This window comes from Mus caroli, unplaced genomic scaffold (genome assembly GCF_978045245.1).
Source record: "Mus caroli unplaced genomic scaffold, Mus_caroli_1 scaffold_4, whole genome shotgun sequence".
Taxonomy (NCBI): Eukaryota; Metazoa; Chordata; class Mammalia; order Rodentia; family Muridae; genus Mus; species Mus caroli.
In genome coordinates this window covers 79,271,431-79,294,305 of record NW_028227259.1, presented here as the reverse complement: position 1 = coordinate 79,294,305, position 22,875 = coordinate 79,271,431, and the positions used below count along the sequence as shown (strand labels likewise).

The 22,875-nt window shown below is 44.2% G+C and overlaps 1 protein-coding gene and 1 long non-coding RNA gene across 7 annotated transcripts in view; one reads left to right on the top strand and one right to left on the bottom strand.

The window, feature by feature from the left end:
- Positions 1-22,875, bottom strand: part of Cracd (capping protein inhibiting regulator of actin dynamics) — a 221,457-nt gene that overhangs the window by 184,665 nt on the left and 13,917 nt on the right. Inside the window, exon 1 of one of the 5 annotated variants that reach the window (XM_085836767.1) lies at positions 16,602-16,666. The exons of the other annotated variants lie outside the window; for them this stretch is intronic. The gene's annotated coding sequence lies outside the window, so the exon portion shown is untranslated. Of the gene's footprint in view, positions 1-16,601; positions 16,667-22,875 lie in introns of those variants that run through there. 5 annotated transcript variants of the gene reach the window in all.
- Positions 16,775-20,051, top strand: LOC110295493 (uncharacterized). Of its 2 annotated transcripts, none has more exons than XR_002378080.3 (3): positions 16,775-16,965; positions 18,402-18,501; positions 19,892-20,051. It is a non-coding gene; the product is annotated as an uncharacterized LOC110295493 (long non-coding RNA). The 2 variants fall into 2 exon arrangements; XR_002378081.2 differs by lacking the exon at positions 19,892-20,051 and adding an exon at positions 18,806-19,053.

Below are 22,875 nucleotides of genomic sequence, written 5' to 3'. Positions count from 1 at the left end.
TATAAGACTATAACATATAATAAATATATAGCATAATATATATAATATACATATAAGACTATAATACCGACCTAGACTACCTTGTCCAAATGACTTCTGTGCATGCGCACTTGCCTGCTAAGATCCCCGTAGGAAGCATCTTTGTGGGCGGCAGGTTAACAGTAGATGCCGTGTCAAAAGAACTGATAGGGCTCAGAAAAGAAATTCTGCAAAGTGAACCCTCCAGTAACAAAGGCAGCAAGGGGGCATTGAGGGACAAGGGAAGCGTCCTGTTTACAGCGTCACAAAGGGCTGAGGAGCCCAGCGGCTGCAGCAACACAAGAAGAGCCTTTCACTTGCTAGTGACCCACTTTAGCTGCACAGGGACCTTCACACCAGGTAAAGGTGTGACCTTCATGAGGCGTGTGCTTCACAGAGCACCAGACACAGAAACATTCTAAACCCTGTCCTTCACGCCCTTCATGGTGACTCTAGATATAGCTCACTCACTCCTCATACCTAAAGGAATATTTCCAGTGGGCTCCTCAGACTACAATACAGAGTAAAAATTAAAATAATTTTTGCAGAATCTGGTCCACAATTGTATGTCTGCCTGTTTAAAATCAACTGAAAACTACTGTTATCTTTGTACATTCCTTTAAAAGCATTAAGGGTATATGGTTCTAGTAGTAGTCACCCTCCTCGTTCCTATGACCCATTGACTACCAGGCGCAAAGCTGCTTAGGGACTCGAGGACTTATTTAACCTCACACTCTAAGGATGCATAGCCCATCGTGGCTGGAAAGGCTTGGAGGCCACGGGCTTGCTCACACCTGACTGGATTATGATCCTGAAAGCTGGGATGCCAACACCCCAGGGACGGTGGCACTTACTTCTGGATCTGGGATCTGCCCTTGTCAGTTCGAACTCTCTATAGAACCATTCTCCAACACCCAAAGGTTCGTCTCCTTGACTTTAGATCAGTCAGGCTGACAACAAAGATTTACCATCAAGAGGGCAACACCAGAGCCATAGAATGCAAAGGAGGAGTGAAGTCAAAGCAGAAAATGACTAAATGTCAAATGTACAGGCACATGACTGTGACTTTTGGGAGGAGGAGGAGGAGGAGTCCAGGGCCAGCCTGAGCGACACAGGGAGACTCCATCTCCAGAAGCTTAAGGGTGTGTCTAGCTCAGGTTGAGCACTTGCCTTTTCTAATACACAATTAAGCCCTGTGTTCAGTTCACAGCACCATAAAGGCCAAAGCAAAATTACATAAGAGAGCCTGTAAATTGATGATACTTAAACTTAAACAACGGCCAGAAAACCTTCAGCTGCAGACCCAATTACTTTGCCTCAGAGAACAAACGTTGGAGTACATGTAAAAACTTCCCTCCAACTAGCCTCCTAATTTTCTCCTCTCGTTTTCTATAATGTAGACTGGACGAGTCAACCAAGGAAGGCCACACACAGCCCATACTTCTCTTTCCCAGTTACATGAACTGACAGTGCTCTCTTCAGTGCTTAACGGGTTGTAACAACACCCTGGGAGTCCGCACCACTTACTCTCTGGCCTATTGTAAGTTGCCAACTTTAAGAAAGGTACAGAGCCAATGCTCGGGAGAGCTAAGCCACTTCTGAGGCTGTGGGGCACAGCTAAGACTCCATCCACCTCTGGGCTCTGGGCTCTGAGTCCAGGACACCCCTCACCTCCTCATGGTAGCGCTGCCAACATAGCCAGCCAGGTGTAAATGGAAATAACTTTCATTCAGAAGTAAAAAGAGAGCCACCTTCGGGGTTTCTGCCAGACCGAGTGAATAAACTTTAACATACAGATTCTGCCAGTGTTCCTTAGGGATCCCTGGTTGGGTAATGTGAAGTATTTAGTGCACAGCACGCCCCTGACAGTCTTTCCCCTCTCACTCCCATCAGGAGCCTCCAAACTGCCTCCTGAAATCTATTTCTGTCTCTGTCATCGGGAATTAGGATTCATTCATGGTCCAGCATCATTCATCCATGCTTACACATCTAAACCAACTACAGAGCCATGTGGCAGCCCACAGCCACCACAGTAACACCATCAGTTGTGAAGACAACGGCCTTAAGATGTTTTCACACTTAAATTTCACACTTAAATGTCAGTCCGTTATCAAAATGAATTTTTAAAAAATTTCAAGGTAATCCACTTGCCTCAAAGTATCTGTAATAATCAAAGCCACCTTAAAGCTGCCAAGAAAAATTCAAGTAGGAATTACCCAACACCCTGCCGCATAAAAATTTCCGGACAGACAAGACTGGTTTCCATGTGAGCGCTCTGCGATGGATATTCACTGTGACAGGCAGTTAGTGGCATTCACCAAGAAAGGGTAGTGATAATTTATCTGTCTGTATGAATCACCACACGGTCCTTATAATCTCTCTGGACATTTCTCAGTGCCCGTGGCTGGAGCTGATCCCGACGGTAACAATATCATAAACAACATGACCAAAACCTTCAATCACAAGAGGCCAGAGCCAAGAAAACAAATACAAGTTGTATACTGTTGGATGTCTACGTTAAAATAGATTTTTAGAAATCCACTTCAGTGTTTCCAGAGACCTGCTGGGATGGCATCTTAAGTTAGTCTTCAGTGTCCTTTCCATATTATAGCATTCAGGGTTCTGTATTGAAACAGAACCAATAGAATGAATATATATTACAAAAGAGATTTATGACATCAGTTACACATTACAGGCTAGGTCATCAAACAATTGTCAGCTATACTGCAGAGGCTAAGAACACAATAGAAACACAGTCCGTGAGGCTGGAGGTCTCAACAGTCTGAGTCTGATACTAAAGGCCCAGCAGGTCCTTGAAGAGTCACTGGTCTTTGTTCTACATAGGAAGACAAAGTAGCTGGGTTCTAATGTCAATGAATGATGGTAGCTGCAGCTGCCATAACAGAACGGATGCATTAACCAGCAAGGAATGAAAGCAAGAAGGCAAAGGCCACATTGCTTTTTCCTCAGACCTCTATCATCTGAGATGTGAAGAGTGAGGACCATTCTAGAAGAGTCTAGTGGGGTTTTACCCACTCAGTTCATCCTTAAATACACCCACAAACCCACCCAGTAGCTTGTCTCTTAGCTGATCTGAGGTCCAATCTGAGATTAACTATCACACAGGCTATAGTAAAGAAGGCTTATCGGCCATTGAGACAACTCAGTAGACAAAGGCACTTGACGCCAAACAAGCTGTACTGTGGCTTCCACATTTGTCAAAGACACACACACACACACACACACACACACACACACACACACACAGAGCGATGCATAGTGAGGGCCCAGTGACATCCTCCCGCTGGACAGAGGGCAGGTGTCTAATAGCAGATTTCTAATGTAAAACTTAGCTCTTGGTCCTTGCTGTTGTATCAATACATATTGCAAGACCTTATACATCTCATATATCATTTGAGCCAACAAACATTTCTTATGAACATTAACACTAGGTCTCAGATGTCTGCAAATCATATTTACAAACAGTTCAACTTAAACACCTTTATTCTGTTATAGACTCTGCTTACTTAGAGAGACTTATGAAATGGGTGTACAGTGCACTCGCACAACCAATTTAGCCCATTCATCCAACTAGTTTTTCTCTCCCCACCTCCCCTCCCCTCCCCCTGTGCACGCACCACTAACCACATACTTTCCAGGCTGTCACTCGACTGCAGCTTAGTAATAACACGGCATAAATGCCATTTCATCTTGGAAATGCTCCAGGGCACACAAGAAAACAGTATTAATTTCAAAGTGCTATTGATATGAAAACGCTGATAAAGAGTCACACACGTGTGTAATTTGATCTAAGGTTACACGATAATTCAGGTGAAGAGGAAACAAGCGGGTAGGTCTGGTGTGGCACAGGAAACATACACGGTAGAAACTTTGGGGGGCAATTACTACTCCATCTCATGTTCTAACCACGGCAGTCACCCCTGTGTATAAGGGTCTGGTGTCCTGGTTACTACACAGTGGGTGTCTTTAGAAGCCATAAATATTTTAAACCTTGTCACTTGGACTTGCCACTGAAGCCATCTGTTGATGAGAGAGAGAGACACCCATTTTGTAACTGTATCTTCTGGAAAGTTGACCTCCTTAAGAAGTTGGCTTATTACCAACACTTGCCATAGCAGTGAGGTACTAGGGTTCAAAGCAAGTTCCACAAGAGTGGGAACCACGGTTCAAGTTAATAACAAGATTATACACCAAAGAAAACAAAAATTTATAACCATCCATATAAGAACGTGCACATGTGCACTATAAAATTACATTAAATGATATGAGACTTTGGGGGCAGACATGATATCTGATCTTTGGATTTATGTCATAAAACACCTCCAAACACATAAAAATCTGGTACAAGAGCAAGTCAAGTGCATTTGGATACTAATGATGCAGGAAGATTTACAGATTACACTTAGAACCGTTTGCATGGCCTAGGAAAAATAGCTCTTTGATAGGGATGCATGGCCCCATTCCCAGAGGTCAGCCAATGAGATGATTTTTGGGATAATCAGTTTTTATGCCAGCATTTCATTTAATGTGGTTCTGAAAAGCCACTTAATAAATGAGACCTTTGGCTAATGAGGCAAATTGTGAGTTTCCAGCAATGGCATTTCTAAACATCAGTTTTCCTTATCCCTTTGTGTGTGCCCATCCCAGGCTGTCTTCCAGATCTCATTATTCAAGGTGTTAGGCTGGCCAAATGCAGAAACATACACAGCTTGTTAACAGGTGGAAATCAGTATTACAGCGTCCACTGAGGTTCTGACATTTCGAAAGAAGAGAAAGATGAAAAGGAAAACTCAGAAGCCAGACACGATGGCATAATAGATAGTATAATATAGTATAATTCTAACTGAGGCAGGAGGATTGCCATGAGTTGGAGGCCAGTCTGGACTATCTAGGGAGTATGAGGCCATCTTGGAATATATAAAAAGACTCTCTCAAATTAAAGAAAAGTATTACTAGGGGCCTGTCAGACCGAAGCTTGGATTTGACACAGATAAATAATTTTAGTCAAAATGGACAGACAAAAATATCCTGGCCAGGGGGAGAATGTGAGGTGATTGTTTAAGTGTGACACATTAAGCAAACAAACAAACAAACAAACAAACAAAAAACCTTTTTAATCTTCCCCAAACAAACTCGAAAGGTGACTCCATAGTTGCCTTTAGAGTGAACCACAACCTTCCTGTCACGGTGAAATGAAAAGCCCATTCACTCCCTGCTATAGAGTTGTTTTAGGAAAATCTCCAGAGCCTGGTGTGTGGGCCAGCACCATGCCTCCAAGTGGCCTCCCTTGCCTTGGCAAAACATACTCAACTCCACAGGAAAACCTTCCAGCCCTAGCCAAGAATCTGTAGACTTAATTTCCTGAGAATCCTAACCTAACCTGCTCCGTGCCTCTTGTTCCATCCTCTGGACCCAAGAGCTTTGCCTTTACAACATGGGCTGCACAAACAAGCCCATCACTCCTCCATCCCCCGACATGCTCTTTATGCTGCTTCTGTGCCAGAGTAGACCTGAATAGCTGTGCCCATGGTCACCTCTGTTCAAACAGGCGACTGGATACCTGTCCCGGAGATAGCTTGGAAGAACGCACTACCACCAAACATGGTCTTGAACCTAGATAAGACCAGACCATGGAAGCCCAAGAGAAAGGGAAACTTGCAATTTTCTTATCAAAAGAAGAGACCAGAAGCTAGGAAGGCGAGTCAGTTGGAAAAGTATTTGCCTTGCAAGCACAGAGATCTGAGGTGGATCCTCGGGTCTTTATTTTTTTAAAAGAGAAAAAAAGCCTGGTATGGTGGCACTTTTGAAGTCCCAGGTTTGGGGAAGCAGAGACAAGAGGGTCCCCTAGGGCTTGATGGCCAGCAATTATCGCCTAATAGTGAGCTCTAGACCAAACAATACAGACAGCACTCCTGAGGAGACCTGAGCTTATCCTCTGACCAACACACGGGCATGTGTCCATGTGTGTGTGAGCATATCATTACCCTCCAAACGGTATCTGCCCTGTACCCTCTCCTGTGAGCCTAATAAATAATTCAGTGAATTATGAATGCCAAGCATTTTAATCTAGGTGTTAAAGTAACAGCAAATATAGACAATACAAACCACAAAATGGTTAATTCATGCTGACATTCTGTCCAACAGTCGTGGGATTTCCTTCATTTCCCTGGGATGGATCTAGTAAAACAACAACATAAGAGGACATTCTGGAGAAGAGAAAGATGCCTTGTTGTCCTTGCTACTGTAACAAAATATTTACTAAAGTAACTTATGAGTGAACAGGTTTACTCAGCCCATACAGCAGGGAAGTCACAGCTTGCGGGAGCCAGGTGACATCCCATCCAGAAGCAGAGAGAGATGAGAGCATTCACACTAGTTTACTTTCTTTACTTCCACACAATCTTCCATCCTGTGCCTAGGGAATTAGCGCCACCCACTGTGGGCAGGTCTTCCCATCTCCATTAACCTAATTAAGGTAACAGGTATGGCCAGAGGCTTGCCTTCCAGTTGATTGTAGATTCTGCCAAGTTGACAGATAGTACCAGACATCACACCGAGGTACAACTCTCCAATCACAAAACACCAACTACTTCTTAGTGGCATTGCTTTGCAGGCCCATAGGTCACGAATGCTCATCTGGAGAACCTGTCCTCTGGTGCCATTGGGTATAACTCTCCAATGTTTATCTTTTTCTTTAAAACACAACTAAAATAGATAGATCCCTTCTCAAACCACATACTAGCAGAGCCTTGTGGTCTCAGGGTGTACTGTCCCTAACTCTATTGCCATAGTACCACCACTTTGGTTGAAATTATCTGTGCCTTCATCTTGAAAACCTGAAAAATTACACACCAACTGTAGAAGCCATGTGAAGAGAAGGCTGAGGCAACCAATCAGGGTGCACAGGCAAACTGGATGTGGCTTTAAGCTGGGTCATAATTATAGAAACTCTCCCACCTCAAGCAACTGCTAGGAGGAAGAACTCTCTTTTAGTATCTGCAGATGTACTGTTATAGATTAACTGGGATGTAACAAATTAACCTGACCCAAAGTCTATACATTTCAAGGAACTTCTATACAACACAAAACAATACTCGATCTCTCCAACACAGACCTACCAAAGTTTTTCACTGGTAAATTCACAGATTTGTCTAGTGCTTTTCTGTAGGGATTATCTCTTGTGTACTGTGTGGGAGTATCATCTGTCAATAATAATCTAATGGCCAACAAGCTGAGGCAGTATTAGCAGGTAACACATCTGGCAGAGAGAGAGAGAGGAACTCTGAGAAAGAGCCAGACATGGAAGATTCCCCGTCGTGACTAGAAGTAGGTCAGAAGTATGAATCCAAGGAGTGGTAACTAGCCATGTGGCAGACATAGCATAGTATAAACAGGTTAATATAAGTTATGAGTGAATCAGGGAACAAGCCTAGCTTATGGCCCAGACATTAAATAATAAGTCTCTGAGCTGTTACTCGGGAACTGGGGTGTGGGTAGAAAAGCCCACAGCTACACCTTTCCTACTGAATTCATAACCCAATCTAGTAAAGCCGCATTCAGCCGAAAGGTCTGTTCCCAGCGTCAGCATCAGACCTGTGGCTCAGTGGAGAGAAAGCAGAGTCCAGAAGCAGACACTGGCATTTATAGGGAGACTGAATTGCCGGTCTGGGTTATTTCATTTTGCACATGTATTTCTTTGTACAACACTGAGAATACTCCTTTCCAACACTTTCAATGGGGGTGTGTCGAATACAAAATGGCACTCGAAACAAAAACAAAGTTGTCGAGTAAGGTTAAAAAAAAGAATGTCTTTTTTTGATAAAATGGTGCTGGAATAGCCACATACCCACAAGCCACAGGAAAACATACCAGCGTCAAATGCACAGACCTGACCACTAAAACTATGAAGCATGCAGAAGAAAGCATGAGCATTGAGGTTTATAACTATGGATAAGGTAGTGGATTGTTTTTTCAGGATACAGTTTCTTTGTGTAGCCATGGCTGTCCTGGAACTCTCTCTGTAGATCTGGCTGGCCTACAAACTCAGGGATCTACCCGCCGCTTCCTCCTGATACTGGAATTAGAGGCTTGCACCACCAGCATCCAGCAAGGTAGTGGCTTTTTAATAGGACTGAAACTCAAACATTAAAAAAAGAGAAAAAAAATCCACAGAACAGTGTAACAATAAAACTTTGGGGCCGGGCAGTGGTGGCGCACGCCTTTAACCCCAGCACTTGGGAGACAGAGGCAGGTGGATTTCTGAGTTCCAAGCCATCCTGGTCTACAAAGTGAGTTCCAGGACAGCCAGGGCTATACAGAGAAACCCTGTCTCGAAAAAAAAAAAAAACAACTTTGGTGCCTCAGAGTTTAAGCTCAAATGAGAGGATAGCTCACAAACATAAAGTGCTTGCAAGCCACACATTCTGTGATGGACTTGGATCTATGAACAATAAAGAACTCTCCACTCAGTAATGAAGAGTCGACGTAAAATGCATCCGGGTAGAAATTTTTCCAAAAATATACAGGTAGCCAGTAAATCCATCAGAAGATGCTCACGACATCAGCCACTGGGAAGATTCAAATTTAAACTAACAGGGAGAACTGGGCACGGTATGGTTCAAGGCTAGCCTCGGCAGCATGCCAAGTTTGAGGCCAGCCTCTATCTCAAGCTAGCAAATAAATAAACCGTCCCAATGTGGTATTACCTCATGCTCACCAGCATGCTTAGAATGAAAGTGATGGAGAGACTGGCGCGGGGTGGGGGTGGTGGTAAAAGAGTGGTGTGGTACTTTTGTGGTGTGCATGAGGCTCTGGGATTCACCTCCAGCGTTGAAAAGAGAAGAGAGATAAAAAACCAAACTGGAACTCAGCTGCAAATTATATAGTCATTTTGGGAAAACAGGTTGGCAATTCTCATATTTTTGCTTTCTTTTGTCTTTGATTATTTGAGGTGGTACTGGGAATTGAACCCAGGGCCTCCTACACTCGAGGCAAGTGCTCTAGCACTGAGCTACAACCCCAGAAATTTCTCATAATATTAAACACAGAGGTTCCCGATGACCCAGCAGTTCTAATCCTAGATATAGGTCCACGGACTGGAAAATGGTGCTACATAATCTTTGTCCCCAAATGTTCAGAACTTTATTTATAATTGTTTCAAACTGAAAACGGAGCTGGTGATATGGCTCAGCAGTTAATGGACTTTGACACTGAGACGGACGATATATGCTCAGTTCCTGGAACCCACACAGTGGTAGGATAGTTGTCTCTGCCCTTTGCACAGTGACATGAGTGTCCACACTCATACACAAAATAAACAAATAAATACAAAGACGTGAAAACAACTTATGTTCACTAACTGATGAACAGATAAACACTTGTGCTATACCGATGTGATCAAATTTTATTGTGAGATGAAAATGAAGAAAACCCCATACAGTCTATAACACATGTAAGATCGTAAGTAAAAGAAACCAGCAGTCATAAAAGGCCTCATACCAATATATCATATTAGCTTCATACACCTATGCAATGTCCAGTATATGCAAATCTATGAAGACAAAGTTTGTCCAGGGTTAGGGAGAAGGAGTAACAAAGGAATGGGGATTAACAGCTCCATTTTCAAATCAGACAATGACAATGGTTATCTGTATGTACTAAAAAAAAACCTATATATTTAAAAAACAATAAATCACATGTTTTAAATGCATGAGTTTTATGGTGTGTGAATATCATAATAAAATTTTGTTAAAGGAAAAAAAGCTGGAAATACAGAGAATAAAAGTTAATAATTCTTTCTTAACAAGCTAGGATGCAATGATGTAGGAATTAAGGCCCGGCTTCCAGGCACTGTCTTCAACGCCAGCGACTTCGATTGAATTCCTTTCTATTGACTGTGAGAGGGTGTAACTGTGGTGGGTCCTACAACAGAACATAAAGAAAGCCCTATGCTCTTTCATCCACTCACGGCACACATACATGTGTGGATGGTGAGATTTTTAAGAACAAACAGAAGAGCAGCTCTTACGATGAATCCCAGTCACCTAATACTTCAATCTGAAATCCCTGTAAGAGTAGAAGGAAAAACACATGTGAGCCACGGTGGTCCACATCTGAAATGCCAGAACATGAAAGGCTGTGGCAAAATTGAGGGGTAGGTCAGCCTGGGCTACACGAGGAGACTGTCAAGAAAGAGGGAGAGACAGGGGAGGGGAGGGAGGGCAGGGGCAGAAGCCTCTAATTACTAAGTAGAAGCATTAACATTCCCATATTTAAAGGGGAAGGAAATCAATCTGAATTTTCCCTTTAACAAGATAAACATGACTGCAGATGGAAGAGCAAAGACTGGACACACACATTCATTCTGGTCAGTTGCCATAGAAACCAACGATTTTCTGCTCTTGAAACACAAAAGTCATCTTTCTGAAGAGATGCTAGGTTCTTGGGGTGCATATCACTGTTATCGGTGCCTTTCTTATAAAGACTCAATTTTCTCTTGCCCTGAGTTATCATAGGCTTAGCTTAGTATAAGAAGGTTAGGAAAATACAATTCTTACCCCCAAAGAAGCACGGTCCTTGATTCTTGGAAGTCCTCAGGGCAAAGAGGGCATTGTGTGAGCTATTTTGATTCAGGTAGTATTAAGAGAAGGGTCCAGTTTGAAAGGTCACACAAGATCTGACATGGAAATAATGACAGCAAACAGGAGGCAGGTCTTGCCAGACACAAGACACAGACTGAACATCTGCCAGGTAAGAACGGAGATTCTCTGCCTCTCTTGAGACCACTACCCCCAACCCCCAGTCACCTGTCTGAAAGCCCCTGAGCTACAACATCAGACAGACTCTGCTCGACCAGAAAAGGACAGACATAAGAGTTCATGAGAAGGAGATGGCTGGGAAGCACCTTAATTTTCCTCCCCACGACTGCCACCTGGAAGCAGGCACAGTTTCCACATGTGTCCTGGAAACCAAGCCAGAGGATTGCAAAAGTGGAAGGGAACTTCAGATACTTGGGCCAATATACATACACATACACATATACATACACACACACATACTCATACACATACACATATACATACACACACACATACTCATACACATATACATACACACACATACACACACATACTCATACACATACACACATACACACACATATACACATATACACATACACACATATACACATACACACACATATACACATACACACATATACACATACACACACATATACACATACATACACACACATATACACATACACACATACACACACACACACACACATATACACATACATAACATATAGTCAGTTTCTCCTTGCTCGCTTGGCTTCTCCCCTCTCTTCCCCTCCCACCCCCTCCTATCTCTATCTCCTCCTTTGATCTGATCTATTTTCTCTTTGGGAATAGGGAGAAGCACTGGAGATATCTTTGTGATTCCCCCTCAGTATGCAGGCCCTTTCTACTGCCTATACCCAGCAAGATGAAAGGGCTTCCTTGCCCTTTCCTCTCCTAACATGAAATGATCTCCAGTGAGATCAGCTGACATTAGCACTGAGAAGTTTGGCCTAAATTTATTTTATACTCTTGTGATAACATTTGACCCAAGGCAGTCTCCATACATAAAGAAGCGTACTCATATGTATGTGTGTATATATCTTCACCCCCACACATAAAATTTATAACCTAAGACTATATCTTGGTAACCAAGCAACTGAGGCTTAGCCAATCATAGCAATGGAACCTCCAGCTGCCAGGTTATAACCAAATAAGGCAAATGCCCACTGCTGCCCAGGAGGTTGCTTTTGTGTACGTTGCTTCATTTTCTCTGGCTATAAATACAACCTGCACTTTGCTGGAGATGGGGCACTCAGAGCCTACTTTCCAGTTCTACAACCTTTATTCTTGTTCAATAAATTTTATTAAATCAACCTCAGGTGCTTTCTAATAGAAAAGAATAAACACTGAGTATCTTAAAAGAAGGTGCTTAACTCAGCACACACACACTCCACACCCACCCGAACTCCCACGCCCACACACTCCACACCACACCCACACCCACTCCACGCCACACACACACACACACACATACACACACCACACACACACTCCACACCGCACACCACATACCACACACACACACTCTATACCATACACCACACACACACACTCTACACCACATACCACGCACACATACCACACACCACACACCCACACACACCACACACACACTCCATACCATACACCACACACACACACACACTCCACACCACACACACACACACACACTACACCACATACCACACACACACACACACACACCACACACACACCACACACACCACACACACACACACTCCACACCACACACACACACACACACTCTACACTATATACCACGCACACATATCAAACCACACACACACACAGACACACACACACACACCACACACACCACACACATACTCTGAGCATGGCTCAGTGCTTTCTCCCAGACCTTTGCCAGAATGAGCTCTCTAGCTGGCCCTCTTAAAACCCACCACACTTGCTCAGCATCAGCACAAAGGAGAGCTCAGGACAGGCTCCATGGGAGTTTTGTCTCTAGACCCTCTCTGCATGGACGCATGCATTCTTCCTTTTTTAAAACCCCATCTCTACCAATGATTTTGAGCCTTTGTCTCCAGCCCTGTTCAATTCACCCAAATCCAAACTTACCTGCTGGGTCTCCCATGCTGTCATAACAAAGAGCCACAGCCTTGTGGATCAAAAAGACATACATTTATTCCTCACACTTCTGAGGTGAGATGTGAAACAGGGCCACATCTCCAAAGCTCTTAAAAGAGCCCTTCCTTGCTTCCTCCAGCTTTTCCATGGCTCCCGGATGCTTTTGGCTTGGAGCAGCATAAACTCCAATCCCTGCACATCATCATGCAGGCCTCTGTGTATGTTTGTGATCCTCTTCTTCTAGGAAGACACTAGCCTTTGGATTTAAGGCTAAACCAAAGTACAAGATAATCTCCAAGATCTTTACCTGAGTTTCATTACCTGTTGCTGGGATGAAACACTGACAAAAGCAACCGAAGGGAATGGGTTTGTTTGGGTGCGCAGGTCAGAGTAGCCCAGCCCAGCAGGAAACGGCAGGGGGGCGGAGAAACGATGCTTCAGCTGCCTCCCTAGATTTTATGCAGTCCATGATCCTCACTGTAATGGGAATGGTGCCACCCACAGTGGACACCTCAACTAAAGCAATCAAGGCAATTCCCCAAAGACACGCCCAGAAGCCCTTCTCCCAGGTGATTCTAGATTTTGCCACATGAACAACTAACACTAACAATCACAGCTCCAGCTCCACCCCTTGTCAACTTCACACACAACCACTCTTAAACCACAATATTCCACGTTTGGTCCCTGTAGTCTTTAACAATTCCAACACTTTCAAAGTTTAAAGTCAACTGTGAGCTACTACAAAGTAAAAAACATGCTACACACTTCTTCCATAAAATGGCACAAAATCAATCATCCCATTCAATGAGAGAAGAGGAGAGACACAGTAGAGAAAGATAGGATGAAAATCAGATCAAAACACGAAAAAGAAAATCCTGGCATTCCTTGTCTAGCATACAGGGCTTACAACATAATTAACTTGACTCCAAAGGGCGTGAGCAGCCTACATACCCAGGTCTTCTACCAATGGCACTCATAACCGCTCTCTTGGGCTGGTTTCACTTCTTGCCCACTATTTTTTATTGGATACATTGTGGTACCTCTGGCTCCCTGGAGTCTCCAGTGCTACTGCAGTTTCACCTACAGTTTGATGTAAAGACTCTCACAGATTCAAATCCTGCCACAGAGTCTCCCGAGGACCTACACCACCCCCAACCTCCATTCCTTCATTAAAAGCCAGTAGCACATAAGACAATCCTGCCGAGTTCTGCCACTAACTCAGGATGGAACCTAGATCCCTTGGACCACAGCTGTACGGGGGTCTGTGTGGGGACCCTCTTAGGCAGTGACTTTCAAAGAACAGGGATCCCTATCACGAAAGGTTTTCCTTTAAATAAATTCCATCTTCAGAAGATAGAGCCTACGATGGACGAAGTTTTGCCCTTAGGACACATCAGCAGTCATCCTGAGGCAATACAGGGAATTTCCCTCCAGGGATGCTGATTCCTTGAACATTTACGGCTGTCTTCACATCAGTTTGAATGTTCTCTTGTCTGAAAATTTCCTCTGCTAAACAAATTTGTTCGTTAAGCTTTAATGCAACCTCACTCAAGTTCTCAGGACATAGATAAAAACTATGCCACATTCTTATATCCCTTTAATGGTTCCTATTCCCATTCCTGGTGGAGTTCTTTTTTTTTTTTTAATTAGATACTTTTTATTTACATTTCAAATGTTATCCCTTTCCTGGTTTCTCCGGAGGAGAAAACCCCTTTCCCCTATCTCCTCCCCCCTCCCCCTGCTCACCAACCCACCCACTCCCACTTTCAGCCATGGCATTCCCCTATACTGGGGCATAGAGCCTTCACAGGACCAAGGGCCTCTCCTCCCATTGATGACCGACTAGGCTATCCTCTGCAACTGGAGCCATGAGTCCCACCATAATAACTCTGTGGTTGGTGGTTTAGTCCCTCGGAGCTCTGGAGGTACTGGTTAGTTCATATTGTTGTTCCTCCTAAGGGGCTGCAAACCCCTTCAGGTCCTAGGGTCCTTTCTCTAACTCCTTCATTGGGGACCCTGTGCTCAGTCCAATGGATGGCTATGAGCATCCACTTCTTAATCCCCTCTGAAGCGTCATGAGCTGGGCCTCCAACGCCCATGTTCCCCTCGACAGCCTTATCTTCCAGGCTCCCATCAGAATGGCCCATGAAGTTCTGCTTCCAGCCTACAATGGCTTTTCTAACTCAAAGTTCCAAATCCTTCCACATTCCAGGCAGAAAGCAATTCTAAAGTCTCAAGGATCACTTGGTCAGGGTCGTCAGACAAACAGCCCCGTGTCTCAGGCCTGGGTTCTGAGTTTCTTTTGCTGTTGCTGAGATAAACTACCCTGATAAGAGCAACCTCACGGAGAATGGTTCTATTCTGGCTCACAGTCGTGGGTTACAGCCCATCACAGCAGGAAGTTGCAGCAGGAGGGGCCTGAGGAAGCTGGTCTCGTAGAGTCCACAGTCAAAAAAGCAGAGAGGGACAAATTCAACGTTCCCTTTGCTATCCCCACCAGGAAATGGCACCACCCACAAAGGGTAAATCTTCCCACCTCAATGAACTCAACTGGGGAGTCCTCACAGACAGGCCCACATGCTCTGGATAGTCCTCACAGATAAACCCACATGCCTTTGCCCAGGTGACTCTAGATTCTGTAAAACTGACAACACTAACCACGTCGCTACTTCCACAACATCTCTAACTGTAAACTGAGCCAGATTCCAAAGTCCCAGGGAGAGTTTTTGAGGGCCACTATTCAACCCTCTATGTATCTTAGGCTACCTTCAGTCAAACTCTTGACGGCTCCTTCAAATCACAAAACACCCAGGCCTGCAACAACTGAGTCACCACCATCGTCCAGTCGCCTTCTGTGCCTTCTCTCCACCTTTGAGGAACAAAGATTGCCAAGTTGCTTTCACAATGGCTTTAGGCCTTAAACCACAGTGGAAAATTCCTCATCTAGAATCAAAGAGCTTTGACGTGTGCTTCACAATGCTCAGAAAACAGTTAACGGATAGAAGCAATAATATAGTTGCTATATTTCTTATCTCTTGCTTGGGTAATCAATCAGTTGTCAAAACTAAGGCACTTCCTAGTACAGTTGTGCACACACACCCTAGTTCCAGTATTCATGAGGCAGACAAAGAGGGATCATGTGTTCTAAGCTAGCAGGGGCTACATGGTAAGACTCTGTCTTGAAACAACCCCCACTACCACCATCCCAGTAGAAACCAGCCAACTGCTAAGCGGTACTAAAGGTTTACATACTGGACAGCACCCTTCAAAACTGTTCAAGGGTTCCTCAAGACAGTGGAAACGTAGAAGCAATCCGATAGGATGTTACTTGTCCTTAAAAGATGAGCAAATCTTTGGCACATAATACAACATGGATGAAGCTTGATACCTTTAAGCTACACGAAGGGAGTAAGGGACAAAAGGGCTCATGCCGTATAGTTCAACTTATCTAAGGTTTGGAATTCTAGAACAGAGAGGTTGCTGGGGCTCAGTAGTACCGGGGAGTCTGGCTGTTCAATGAATGAGTTCCAAGCTAGCATGTGCTGGGATGACGGAAAGGTTCTGGTGAGGGACAGAAGTGGTTACACAGCACTGTAAATGTGTCTAATATCACTGGGCTATGCATCTAAAAATAGGTAAAAGAGTAAACCGTATGCCATGGATAGTTGGTTATAACTATAAATAATAATAATAATAATAATAATAATAATAATAATAATACAACTAAACGCTACCTGGCCAGGAGCCCAGCATCAAGTCTGGACAGCAGCCACGCAGTCTGAGGATAATACAATGTCCTAAGCCATATCTCACCAAGGTTGTAGGACGTACCAAGGAGCCAGGACTCATTCACCAGTAGAAGCTTGAGGATAAGACCAAGGCACCTCCAGGGACCTCAACCACACAGCAAGTCACTACAGAAGGAAGGCAAGTGAGCACCCGCCCTCTGTGGGATCACAAAGGGCCGTGTGAGCAGGTTCCAGAAGCCTGTGTTTTCCCCCAGGACTCCGAGTTCTCATCCTCTTCTACCTGGATTATCTCCCTCAGCTGTTGCCCAGCAGACACCTGGCCATCCTGACTCTGGGTACCAACCTCGGATGACTTCAGTCATCACAAACAACTGTGACTAGCCTGTGCCCAGACAAGAGACTGCAAAAGAATACTGTGTTCTGTGGGGCCGAGGGTGACATTTTTGGTGAGTCTGTGTGACATAGCATCAGTTCAAGGTGAGAACAGAAAGCCAGATGGGGAACAGTGGAAAATGGAAAGGTTGAGAGAGTTTTGAGGCAGCTCTTAAACATGTGAGTGTTGGCCGGGCGCGGTGGTACACACCTTTAATCCCAGCACACAGGAGGCAGAGACAGGTCTCAATGAGTTTGAGGCCAGCTGATCTACGATTACACAGGTTTCCCTATCTCAAAACAAATCAAGTGTGAATGAATGAGCAGAAGAGAAAAGATGAAATGATATCTCCAAGAAGTATATGCCTCCCCCATGTGTGTCTTTGTTTGTGTGTGTATGTGAACTGTTTATGTGTTTAGATGTGTATGTATCTGTGTGTCTCTGTGTACAGTGTGTGTATTGTGTATTTATGTGTATGTCTCTGTGTATAGTGTGTAGTGTGTGTTTATATGTGTGTGTGGGCATGTCTCTGTATATAGTGTATAGTGTGTGTATGTGTGTGTTTATATGTGTGCATATGTGCATGTCTGTGTATAGTGTGTTTGTGTTTATATATGTGTATGCACGTGTCTCTGTGTGTACTGTGTGTTTGTGTGTGTTTATATGTACATGTCTCTGTGTGCAGTGTGTGTATATATGTGTATGCACATGTCTCTGTGTGTACTGTGTGTGTATATGTGTGCTTATGCATGTCTTTGTGTAGTATGTGTGTGTTGATAAAGGACAACTGAAGATATCTGTATTAAGAAAGAAAAGAGCTGGGCAGTGGTGGCCCACACCTTTAATCCCAGCACTTGGGAGGCAGATTTCTGAGTTCGAGGCCAGCCTGGTCTACAGAGTGAGTTCCAGGACAGACAGGGCTACACAGAGAAACCCTGTCTTGAAAAATCAAAAAGAAAAAGGAAGGAAGGAAGGAAGGAAGGAAGGAAGGAAGGAAGGAAGGAAGGAAGGAAGGAAAAGAAAGAAAGAAAGAAAGAAAGAAAGAAAGAAAGAAAGAAAGAAAGAAAGAAAGAAAGAAAGAAAGAAAAGAACTGGTGAGAAGTGAGCAGTCTATGAACAGAGTTCCCAAGGCTCAGTGATAGAACACTTGCCATGGGTTCACTCCCCAGTTAAAAAAACAGCCTATATACGCCTGCACTCAGAAAACGGAGGCAGGAGGATTCCTGTGAGTTCAAGACCAGCCTGGGATCTTTCCCCCCAACAAACAAACAAAACTTGCTGAGTGGAAGGAAGTAAAGAGGTTAAGAGAGTAACCAGTGTGCCAGGCCTGAGGAAGTGAGGAGGAGGAGGAGGAGGAAAAAGAGAAAGAAGGGGAGGAAGAGGAGGAAGAAGAAGGCCCTAAGTGAGATAAGAGCCATGGGGAAAGTGTGCTGCTCAGTCCCTAAGGCAACAAAGAGCCACAAAAAGCCTAAGACTCTGGGGTTATTAAGGGAAATGTTTGCGGTTTAGGAAGAGAAACAAGTTCCTGTTGGATTTCCCGAAAAGCAAGAGGCCAAGTCACTCAGAATGAAGACAGTGTCAAAGTGGAGGCAAGGCTTTGGAAACTCTGGTAAGGAGTCAAGGGCAGTAAAATCACACATTACTGCAACTGGAAAACTCCATCACTGATCTGTGTGCCTGTCTTTTTTTTTTTTTTTTTTTTTTTTTTTTTTTTTTTTTTTTAGTGTCATAATGGGTTTTTAAAGTTCACTTTCATTGGATATAATTGTAAACATTTATGGGATGCAGCCCAATTTTTAGTGTGTATACCATCGAAACCCCTTTGTCCTTACACATGGCAATGGACACAGAACACAACCTGTAATACTGTAGTAAAGAGAGCTGGAGCCTTAGATGCACCCTGGATCTTCCAGCCTGGGGCTAGGCCAGTGTTCTGGGAAGGCTGCTGTTCCTGCTGCTCCTGCTGCTCCTGCTGCTGCTGCTCCTCTTGCTCATGCTCCTGCTCCTCCTGCGTGCTGCCAGGCTACCTCATCGGTCTACTCCGAGGACAGGATAGGTGAAACAGGAAAGTTTGCAGGCAGGACTCTAGCTATGGCCCAGCCTATTACCCTCTGGTAGGTTTTAAAGGAATGGCCCCCGTAGGATCATATATTTGGGTCCCCAGTTGTTGGAACTGTTTGGGAAGAATTAGGAGGTGTGTTCTTGTAGGAGGTGTCTTACCTCACCACTCCCAACTAGCTCTCTCCGCCTCTTGCTTGTGGACTGAAACGTAAGCTCTCAGCCACTGCTCCAGTGCCACGCTTGCCTGCCCGCCCCCACGCTTCCCTTCTGTGATGGCCACAGAATCTGACTCTCTGAAACTGTAGGTCCAAATAAACTCTTCCTCCTATAAGTTGATCTGGTCCTGGTGTCTTCTGGCAGCAAACGCAAAGTAATTAAGAGAGGCCCTTCCAGTATACCCAATGAGGTTTTCTTAGCTCAGGGGTGGAACACAGGAAACCCTGCTTCAATCCCCTGCACAAAGGGGAAATGGGTTTCTAAGAAAGCTTCACGAAGGGTTTATCACTAAGAAAGTAGTGAGCTTGGAAGACAAAGATTGTCAGAGAGGGCAGCTGTGGTTTGCAGAGTTGTGCCCAAGCAAGTCACAGTACCCCAACTGTGGAACATACTGTGGAGGCTGTGCTCGTTATGTTTTGTCACCTTGACCCAAGCTAGAGTCTCCAGGGGAAAAGGAATGCCTATTGAGGAAGTGCCTCCATCAGATTGGCCTTGTGGGCATATCTATGGTGCATTTTCTATTAATGATTGATGGAAGAGGGCCTAGCCCACTGTGGGTGGTGTCATCCCTGGGAAGGTGGTCCTAGGTCCTATAAGGAAACAGACTGAGAAAACCATAGGGAGTAAGCCAGTAAGAGCTGTTCCTCCATGGTCTCTGCTGGACTGGACTAACACGTAAGCCAAGTAAACCCTTTCTTCCCCCATGTTGTTTTGGGTCACAGGGTCTGTCACAGCAACAGAAGCAACATGGAGCTGAGGTCATGAATCCTATTACTTCGTCCTTCAATCCTGAATCCTGGTTGTGCAAACACTGTCTCTCCTCTTTAAATAATGCCAAAACATTACTAAGTGTTCCATGAAATAGGCTCTACTAAAGCCAGCATTGGGAAAGTCCAATTTAGAAAAAAACAAAACCATGAAGAGCTTCTTTCTTTCTTCTCTCATTTGCAAAGAAAGAGAAAACTATGACATTTCTGTTGAAGTGTTCTGAGCGCTGGGACAAATGAACATACGTTCACCAGAAGTCAGAAAACAGATGCTTCTGACCTGAGACGAGGTGCCGAGACATTTCTTTCACACTGAAATCGTATTTGGTGCAGCAAAACTAAAACACCCGCAGAGGAAATACATCTCCCTATTTCCTCTTAAAGGTACAAGTGCTCTCTAACCACCCAGATACAAATACAGTAGTTTGTAAGAATATCAGTAATTTAGGCTGCATAAAAACAAAGCCAGGTAGGCTCCGGAAAGCAAGCGGAGGGATTCAGTACTTCCCTGGCATGTCCAAGGCTCTGGGTTCAATGCCCAGCACTAACCAGGAAGTTATTACAGCAAAGTGGTTTTATGATTTCATTTCACTCAAAGGAAAGTTTAGCTATATCCAAGAGCAACTCTTGTTCACTTATAAGAAAACCAAAACAGACACCAGAGCGATAGCTCAGCAATTAAGGACACTGATTGCTTTTCAAAAGGATTTGGTTCCCGGCACCCACAGGGCGGCTCACAACTGTCTGTAACTCGAGTTCTAGAAGATCTGGATGTTCTCTTCTGGACTCCATGGGCACCAGGCATACATGTGGTGTACACGTACATGCAGGAAAAACAACAATACACGCTTAATTAATTTATTAACTATTAAAGGAAACAAACAACCTATATTGCTTGAATCTACCCGTGCAGCACCTGGGTCATACGTTCTGAGACCTGAGATGCCACCCTCCACATGCTGTGAGCACAGAGCTGTGGATAACAGCTATATTCGTATTTTGGTTCCCACCTAATTACCAATGTTAATTCTACAGCCCACTAAGGTTTACCGAATGCTACAAGAGCAGCTGTTTCTACACAACTCTCTTAGTCACTTGAAGCCTAGAGAGCCTTCCATCTCCCATCTTCACGTCTCCGCAAGGGCATGTCAGAAAGCAATGCGATCTCTAAAACCGCCCATGAGCCTCCTTTCACTTAAAAAATGAAATTTAAAGACAAAGGACCACTTACTGAAAACTTACACCTCCCCCATGTAGTTCCTCCCGAAGTCACTCTTGAAGGCAAGTTTCTAAAGATTCATAGGAAGAGTCTGGCTAAATTCGAAGTTTCACAGATTACAGAAAAATATTCTTTGCCAGATGGAGAGAGTCAGCAAAGCATACCTGGGCGCTTTCTCCCCATTGCCCTCTGTGATGGCTTTCAAGTGGCAGTAAAGGCCATAAAGACTTTAAGCAGAGTAAACTAAGTGCGGTTCATCAGCTTCGGGTGGAAATCAGTGATTGGAGTCAAAAGGCATGCGATGGGGGAAGCTTGGCTATGACAGTTCTGGTGTTACTCAGCAGTATCTTCCTTTTGCCTTTGTAAATAGAGTCTAGTTGGTTTTTGTTTTTTTTTAAAAAGTGAACTCGATCCAGAGAATGAAAAGAAAGGCAGGATGGGAGACAGTATTTGTAAATCATCTACTTGCTGATTGGTATCTAGATATACAAGTCATACAACTCAACAGCAAAGAAAGACAAAAGGAGAAGGGAAGGGGAAGAAGAGGAGGAGGAAACTGAGGGAGAGAAGGAGGAAGGAAGGAAGGAAGGAAGGAAGGAAGGAAGGAAGGAAGGCAGGCAAAGATCTTACTTAACAAATGAGCCAAGGGTTAAAAGAGACATTTCTCCAAACAGGATACACTAATGGCAAATAATCCCATTAAAGGGATATTCAAGGTGATTAGACTTACGGATACACAAATCAAAAGCAAAATGAGATTGTAGCTCTCAATAGGATGACAAAAGATGTCAAGAGACAGAAGACAACAAGTATTGGTGAAGGTGTGGAGACTAGAATCCCAGCCCATTGTTACCAGGAATAGAAAATGATGTAGTGACCATGTGATTTAGCTTGGAGAGCTCTCACAAAGTCCAACACAGGATTGCCGTATGGCTCAGCACCGCACTCTTGAGTATAGCCAAAGAGTAGAGCAGGATACAGCCACTGTATATCCACCTCCACAGCGCCTTTATTCACAGTAGCCAAACATCCACCAATCAATCGAAAAATGTGTATGTTCTGAAAAGATAAATGCATCTTTAATCTTTTATGTACATTCAATCATAACATATGCATTGTCAAAAAAGAAAGGCCTGGTACATACTCTTGCACGGATGAACTCTGAATATATGTGAAATGAATAGATGAAACCCCCAAACTCAAATGTTATACAATCCTGCTGATACGGAACACCTGGAATAGGCAAATTCCCAGGAATGGGCCAGTTAGCCCAGAGGATGCCACACAATTGCAGGAGAAACAAAGTGGAGGAGAGCGGACTCCTGAAACTTGTCCTGTGACCACCCCCAACCCCCACACTCGTGCCGTCCACCCCCCACAGTGTCCAGACATAGAACATGGCGATAGGTGGTTCCTATGTTTAATATTATGAATGTAATAAATGCCAACAAGTCATACATTTAAAGAGGTGTGGATGTTGCAGACACCAAACCCAGGTACTATTGTTGAAGCCAAGATGTGCTTGCAGACAGGAGCCTGGTATGGCTGTTCTGAGGCTCTGCGAGCACTTGACCAATACAGATGCAGATACTCACAGCCAACCACTGGACTGAGGCCAGGGACCCCCAATGGAAGGTTAGAGGAAGGACTGAAGGAGCTGAAGGGGATTGCAACCCCATAGGAAGAACAACAGTATCAACCAACCAGACCTCTCAGAGCT